Below are 8,325 nucleotides of genomic sequence, written 5' to 3'. Positions count from 1 at the left end.
AATGAATAAACCACACACACACACACACACACACACATACACGCACAGAGAGGACTTCTAGGTGAGGATAAATGCTATGAAGGCAATAGATGAGGTGGTTTGATGAAGAGAGACTGGACCAGGTTGTTGGAGCTGCCAGAGGCAGCTGAGTCCAGGAGGCTTCTCCAGGAAGTGGCATGAGGATGTCCCTCTAAGGAAGGAGGGGGCAAAGGAGCTAAACCAGGAGTAGGAGCTCCAGATAGCTCTCTGCTCCTCCCTGTTCGACAGACAGCCGCATCTTCTGGTGCAGGGCCAGCCGCGTCCCCGAGACATGATGGTGAAGGTCAGAGTGAACGGATTTGGCCGTATTGGGCGCCTGGTCACCAGGGCTGCTTTTAACTCTGGCAAAGTGGATATTGTCGCCATCAATGACCCCTTCATTGATCTCAACTACATGGTGTACATGTTCCAGTATGATTCTACCCACGACAAATTCCACGGCACAGTCAAGGCTGAGAACGGGAAACTTGTCATTAACGGGAAAGTCCATCTCCATCTTCCAGGAGTGAGATCCCGCCAACATCAAATGGGGTGATGCTGGTGCTGAGTATGTTGTGGAGTCCACTGGGGTCTTCACCACCATGGAGAAGGCTGGGGCTCACTTGAAGGGCGGGGCCAAGAGGGTCATCATCTCTGCTCCTTTTGCTGATGCCCCCATGTTTGTGATGGGCATGAACCATGAGAAGTATGACAACTCCCTCAAGATTGTCAGCAATGCCTCCTGCACCACCAACTGCTTGGCTCCTCTATCCAAAGTCATCAATGACCACTTCGGCATCGTGGAGGGCCTCATGACCACCATCCATGCCATCACTGCCACCCAGAAGACCGTGGACGGCCCCTCTGGGAAGCTGTGGCGTGATGGCCGAGCGGCTGCCCAGAACATCATCCCTGCTTCCACTGGCACCGCCAAGGCTGTGGGCAAGGTCATCCCTGAGCTGAACGGGAAGCTCACTGGCATGGCCTTCCATGTCCCCACCCCCAATGTGTCAGTTGTGGATCTGACCTGCTGCCTGGAGAAAGCTGCCAAATATGACGACATCAAGAAGGTAGTGAAGCAGGCATCGGAGGGCCCCCTCAAGGGCATCCTGGGCTACACTGAGGACCCGGTTGTCTCCTGTGACTTCAACAGTGACACCCACTCTTCCACCTTTGACACCGGGGCTGGCATTGCCCTCAATGACCACTTCGTCAAGATCATTTCCTGGTATGATGATGAATTTGGCTACAGCAACCGGGTGGTGGACCTCATGGTCCACATGGCCTCCAAGGAGTAAGAGCCTCCTGGACCACCAGCCCCAGCAAGAACAAGAGGAAGAGAGAGACCCTCAGCTGCTGGGGAGTCCCTGCCCCAACTTAATCCCCCAACACACTCCATCTCCTGACCTCCAATTTACATCCTAGACCTCGAGGAAGGGGCGGGGCTTGGGGAGCCCTACCTTGTCATGTACCATCAATAAAGTATACTGTACCCAGCCAAAAAAATAAAAAAATAAAAAGGAGCTCCAGACAGAGATGAGGAGGGGCAGAGGTTGGGGCACGAATGAGCTTGGATGGGATCCCTGGGTGGCTCAGCAGTTCAGTGCCTGCCTTTGGCCCAGGGCATGATCCTGGAGTCCCAGGATCGAGTCCCATATCGGGCTCCTGCATGGAGCCTGCTTCTCCCTCTGTCTGTGTCTCTGCCTCTCTTTCTGTGTGTGTTTCTCATGAGTGAATAAATAAAATCTTTAAAAAAAAAAAAAAAAAAAGGAATGAGATTGGCTTGTTCCAGAAACAGAAGCAGACAGGGTGGCCAGAGTGAGCATGTTGACCACCTGACCAGGTAGGTTTGAAGCAACTGGTTCTAAGTCTACTGAAGACCGAGGATAGCTCCAGCAGATGTTTTGATTAATTGTTCTTTTCCAATAATCTCTTACCTGGATCGCTGCAGGACGTGAGCTGCTTCTCTTAAACCATTTGTGTGCCATCAGGGAAGTGACAAAGGCCCCACAAGTGGACAGGAGTGTTGTTGACCGTGTGTCAGAACAGAGGCCGAGCGGTCTCATGGTGGGCGTGTGCCATGCATGCTTTCTCGTCAAAGGGGTTGATGTTGTCTCAAGAGATTCCACCGGCCAAGGCGATCTCCCACCCTTGCCCTTACAGTGGTTGGTGACTCCTCCTTTGTTGTGGTAGCTGGAAGCTTTGTGTTCGCTCACATTACAATGAAAGCTGGTTTTACCTCTAGTCAGTGCTTCAATTTTCCACCAGGCAGGCTGGTAACAAAACTCATCTTTTAGGACAAACGAAACCTTGTTTTGTCTGTTGAGAATTAGCTTAAAATCTGCCAGAGACCAGGCTCAATCAGAAACGGCAGCCTTGGGCCATTTGGCAAAGGTGAATCTAATTGAAAGATTTGCACAGTTTAATGGAAGCAAAATGGAACGAAATGTTGACTCGCTAATCTACAGAAACAAAACATGAAATCACACACGCTATAAAAAGGATTTAGAGGCAGGTTCACACATTTGAGGAAACTCAAAAGCTTAGATGTATTCAATGCTATAATTTATTGTACCTCATTTTAGGCATGATATGGTGCCGGGATCCCATGGAAAAATGGTTCTTATCATTCAGAGAAATGTGCTGAAATATTTATAGATTATCCGTTGAAAAATCTGTCTCTGAAGGGATTTTCAAAGCTTGTAAAAACTCGTGGGCACCGATGATTTTCCAGGCTCTGCTTCTCTGGGGAGGCTTGTGCGGACCTGACTTTGTGAATGTTTGCAGATCAACTCCGGGTTTCCACCCATCATCACAGCCCAAAGGTCTCATACCGTCCCTCCGGACTTTTGAGGTTGTGTTTCTCGGGTACCTGCTCATCATGAGGTCTTTCAGCCACGCGTTTGTTTCCGAATATGCAGTGTTGAATCCTTCAGGTGCTGGCTCTACTCCCACGTGTAATGGAAGCTTCTGGATGGGTGGCCTTGGTGAGAGCCCCTTCCTGAAAAGTCCACTGAATGAAGCAATTGCGTGGACATAATGATGGGGCCCGGTGCCGTGTGAGATTGCAAATAGCGCTGACCGCGTGCGTTGTACTGAGCTATGACACAGTGGCCCATTAGGGCACCGTCTCCATCCCCATCGTTAACAAGCTCATCCGTTTCTTTGACAGAAGTCCTTTCTGCGTTAGAGCCGGTGCTTCGCTCAGGAGTGTGGGCTGATGGGAAGTGGGCATTTGCTGTGCGGAGGGCAGGGTGCGTGGCGGAAGGGGGGCCCCAGAGTGCGCTTATACCCTAGCCACAGAGCGGTGGGTACCACGGGCTTGAGTGGTAAATCGTTCTTTTTAACAGGTGCCTTTTGCATGCTTAGATCACAGGGAATTCTAATATTAAATGCATGATTACGATAGACTTCTCCATCAATAACTTAACAATAATACTATTAATAGAAATGATGAGGGCAAGGAGGGGGAGGAATGTGCAATGAGGCACCATATTCCTTGTGGACCAGCTCAGGAATTGGTTCCAATCTCGCTGTGATTGCTCAGAACTCTCCACTCTATCACTTATTTGCTATTTTAATTCTCAGATCCCCCGTGTAGCTCATCTTTCTGAAGACATCATTTCTACTCTTTATTTGCCAGCAGCAGCCCTGGCCTATTCCTGCTGGACTTCCCCTCAGTGCTGGGATGAAGAGGTTGCCCACTGTCTCTCTCCACAGAGGCTGGTTAAGACATTGTTCTGGTGCATCTTCACCAGAGAAATCTCTCACTGCTGCATGCCGAGCAGTGTGGGGACCCCCTGCTGCAGAGGCCCAGGAAGCAGACAGCCCCCCACCCCTGGCCAGATGGCTGGCTGGGGGCAATTGTGTCCCTCCTGGCTCTGGGGGAACTGGAGCTGCCGACACCTGGACCCCACAGGGCAAGTTTCCATCACTCAGTGTGAAAGGGCTCCATCCTTCAGATGCACCTCTTGTTAGTTTGAGCATAGTTCAAGCAGAGAGAAATCATGCGTCAAGTGCTGCTTTCATTTTGGCCAGCCCAGGGGGAAAGGGTTATTATCGTTTGAAATAAAAGCCCTGGTTCATGTCTGAGAACCACTTGCGCCACGGTGAAGACCTTTGGAGAGGGGCAGACCTCAGTGACAGTGACTGTCCTTCGCTGTACCCCGCTGCGGAGGCACCACAGTTTCTGTTTTTCCGCCTGCGGAAATGGGATGCTGGCCACCACCTCCCGGGGCCCTCCGGGGCTGCATCCATCCTGCAGGCTAAATCCTCAGCTCCGTGTGTGCCCCAGCCAGGGAGCTCCTCTGTGAGCGGAGTGGCGGCCTTCCTCTAGTTGCACTGGAGCCACTAAACCCCTCCTCCAGCTCCAGAAAGGTCCTTTGTTTATTGTCAGCATGGCCACTCTTGGTGGAAAATAATGTTTCCCACAAAGCTCAGTAGTGTAGGCTTCAGTGTCAAGTGTGGCACAAGCCCCACTAGCCCAGGGATCTGTGTGTGTGTGTGTGTGTGTGTGTGTGCATGTGAGGCTGGCATTGCTCTGCACATACTCCTGGTGAGGAAGGTGTGGTCTGTGGGTTCAGGAGGGTCTGCTCATTTATAACTTAGTTTTAAAGTTCAGTTTGGGTTGTGGGCTCTGTTATATGACAAGAGAAGCACATTCTCATCTGTTTCTCTGACTTGAGGACCTGGGTTCTGGTCTCTTTTTCATCATGCTGATGGGAGCAAACACGTTGACCAGGTCAGGAGGAGTCTGTGCCAAGGAGATTTAGGACTCAATTCTCTGTTTTTCCTCTCAACATATCCATGCTATTTTTCTTATTCCATTTATAAATGCTTAGCATTTAATTTAATTATCTTGGATGCAACCTTTCCTCCCTAAAGACCTATAATTTGTGTAATGTAAAGTGCATGTGTGCTGTCCTGGCTTCTCTGAGTGGCACCACAGCGATGCTGAAGTTGCACTTGGATGACTTCTCCTCTGATCTGAAGGGTTGGCAGAGGCAGCACAGACCATACCTTCGATTAATGATTCCTCCCACTTTTCCTCACGAGAAAAGGACAGGTCTCCAGGTAGCCTGGATACTTCACAATGTTGTAACGGTGGGCAACTAGAAATAAAGCATCCCTCTATGATGATGATGATGATGATGATTATTTGCAAAATGCAGATTCCTTTATTCAGTACAAAATAATACGGATTACAGAAAGTTTTTCAAATGTACAGAAAAATAAAGTAAGGATACTTATTCAAACAAAAATGAAGCTTATGAATATACTGGTCTATTTTGTGCTTTTTTTCTATGCCTTTTCATATTTTCTTGTAATCATATATATTTTTTTAAATTTATTTTATGATAGTCACAGAGAGAGAGAGAATGGCAGAGACATAGGCAGAGGGAGAAGCAGGCTCCATGCACCGGGAGCCCGACGTGGGATTCGATCCCGGGTCTCCAGGATCGCGCCCTGGGCCAAAGGCAGGCGCCAAACCGCTGCGCCATCCAGGGATCCCTTGTAATCATATTTTATACACTACTTTGTATTCTGCCTTTTTCAACCAACATTAAATGTAAATATTTATCATATTATTTTAAGTTCTTTTTTTTTTAAAGTAAGTTCTAAGCCCAACGTGGGGCCTGAATTCAAGACCTCATGGCGCTGACATCAAGAATGGCCAGCTCTACCCACAGAGCCAGCCAGGTGCCCTGTATTTTAAATTCTTCATAAATAGGAGCACCTGGGGGGCTCAGCTGGTTAAGCGTCTGCCTTTGTCAGCTCAGCTCATGATCTCAGGGTCCTGGGGTCTAGGCCCATGTCCCGCTCCCTGCTCAGTGGGGAGTCTGCTTCTCCTTCTGCCTTGGCACCTCCCCCAGCTGTGTTCGCTCTCTCACGTAAATAAATAAAATCTTAAATAATCCTTCATAAACACAGTTTAATGCCTCTATAATACTTACTCTTTATGTATAAGTTTAATTTACTCAGTGCCCCATTTTCAGTATCCATATTCCTGACACGTAGTGTGATCTCTGTAGTATTAATAACAGACCAGCTGCAGTAACAGGCCATGTTGAGTGCTTCCCTGGGGCCAGGTACCATGTGAAGCACTTTGTGTCATCTCCTGGGTCCTCATGAGCATGGAGGTGAAGTCTACTAGGATTGCCACTGGAAGAGTGAGAACACAGAGATGTAAGGGATTTATCAACATTCCCAAGGTCATATGGTCCAGGGTCAGGGTGGGCATCTAGTTTGAAGTGTTTGGATTGTGTTTGGATTCACGCCTGGAGGGGGATGTGAGGTTCCCTTCTGGTGCAGCATAATGATCGTTTGTGGGAAGCAGGTGGCTGGCCGTGGCTGTGGCTCAGCCCTTGGTCCTCCTGGCTCTCCCTGGGGTCAGAGCCTCTGGGACCCCTATCCTCTGCACTCTCATCCTGTCTTCCTTCGCCCCTCTGCCAAATTTCTGAATGCTTCACGTGCAGACTCACTCATACACAGTGGGTCTCAGGATCAGATGCTTTCCACCCCATGGAGAAACTGAGGCTTGCAGGTGCTAAGGAACAAGTCCTCTGTTACACAGCCAGAGTGCGGCAGAGCTTGGATTCAAACCTGGCTCCTTGTGACTCCAAGGCCACAGCTCCTCGTCACTCTGCGAAGTTACTTGTCCTTATTAATGCCACTTTTCACTTGTTCTGGGTAATTTCGAAATTCTACTTTATTGCATTCAAGCTGTGTGTGTTACTGCCATCATGATAATCATTGACCACCAGGTTTATTTTAAGGATATCTTTCAGTTCAAACAGACTTTTCAGTTTGGGCTTTCATAAAAAAACAATAACAAAAACAAAAACAAAGGGATAAGTAAGAGAGAGAAGGAAATACAGATAAAACACGTTAGGAGAATATCAGGTTACAGTGAAAAGTACTTGCTTTGAAGTCTGATGCCTACAAGTTCCAATCTTAAATCTGCCTTTTACTAGCTTTCTCCCCATTGATATTTTATTAAACTCTCTAGCTTTAAGTCTTTGTATCTGTCAAAGAGGAATAATAATAGTCCTTGTCTCATAAAATTGGCATAAAAATTCACTAAAACAATGGATATAAAATACTTAGCAGTGTCTGGTAGGTGGTGAATAATTAGGAGTATGAGTGAATGAATGACTGTTGCAAAACAATCTTTTTTTTTTTCCTTAAGATTTTATTTTTAAGCAATCTCTGTGCTCAATGTGGAGCTCAAATGCACAGCCTAAACATCGAGTCACATGCTCCACCCACTGAGCCAGGCCAGATGCCCTCCAGAAAAACAGTCTCCTAATATCCCATGGTATTCTCTGTGTAATTGAGTGGACTGCAAAGACATAAATGGTTGAGGAGATGTAAAGGAGTGTTGACCATCACTGGCCTTCATTGAATATTCACAAATGGAAATGAATAGTTGATGAGAAGATACATGAAATCTAGAGGGGAAAATCGGGGTTGATCCAAATCAATACGATCCAGTCATTCGGAAAAAAATCATTCACTGATTGCACACAGATGCTTAAGACTATGGCAGGGCGGAGGGGGAGTGGTGGGCATGATCTCAAGTCCCCCCGGGTCACTGTCTTGCTGTAAATGTCAAGCCCAAATCAGGGACCTTGTCTTGGTTGTTTCCAACACCCACCTGTAGTACAAGGAAGAAATTCCTGATGACATAATCTAAGCCTTTAAATTCAGACATCCCTGAACCTGGTAGACATTTACATCCTTACAGTCCTTTTATACCCTTAAAAAAATCATTCTCTCTTCTCCTACTAAAATTTAAGGCACCTAAGGAGAAAGAATCTGTGCTTTATTTACCAAAATATTCCTACATTTACAGCAATGTCTATCACATGGTAGATATTTTTGTTTTAAGATTTTATTTTTAAGTAATCTCTACACCCAATGTGGGTCTTGAACTCACAACCCCGAGAGCAAGAGTTGCATGTTCCACTGAATGAACCAGCCAGATGCCCCCATGGTAGATACTCTTAAAAATATGTATTCACTGAATGACTGGTAAATATAGAACACTAAACTCCCATCTGGGTTTAAAGAGGATGTGGAAGATTGTGAGCACCATACGAGATTTCACGTAGATACACTGTTGGGCCCTGGGAAGAAGCTGAGAAAGAATGCAACCAAGGAAGCCAATGAACAACTAACCATCTAAGTAAGATGGCGTAATGATGGTATCGATCATTTCCAATAAATGGAGCTGAAAATACACTGTACTTCTGTAACTGCTTACATCCTGTCTGAATGCATGTGTTTTGATTTTGTTGGCTCCAT

General features: G+C 47.1%; 1 pseudogene; it reads left to right on the top strand.

Moving 5' to 3' along the window:
* Positions 1 to 272: 272 nt before the first annotated feature.
* LOC112933858 (glyceraldehyde-3-phosphate dehydrogenase-like) lies at positions 273 to 1,408 on the top strand (annotated as a pseudogene).
* Positions 1,409 to 8,325: the final 6,917 nt, after the last annotated feature.

Source organism: Vulpes vulpes, chromosome 10 (genome assembly GCF_048418805.1).
Source record: "Vulpes vulpes isolate BD-2025 chromosome 10, VulVul3, whole genome shotgun sequence".
NCBI classification, from domain to species: domain Eukaryota; kingdom Metazoa; phylum Chordata; class Mammalia; order Carnivora; family Canidae; genus Vulpes; species Vulpes vulpes.
This window is presented reverse-complemented; position numbering and strand designations above follow the sequence as displayed.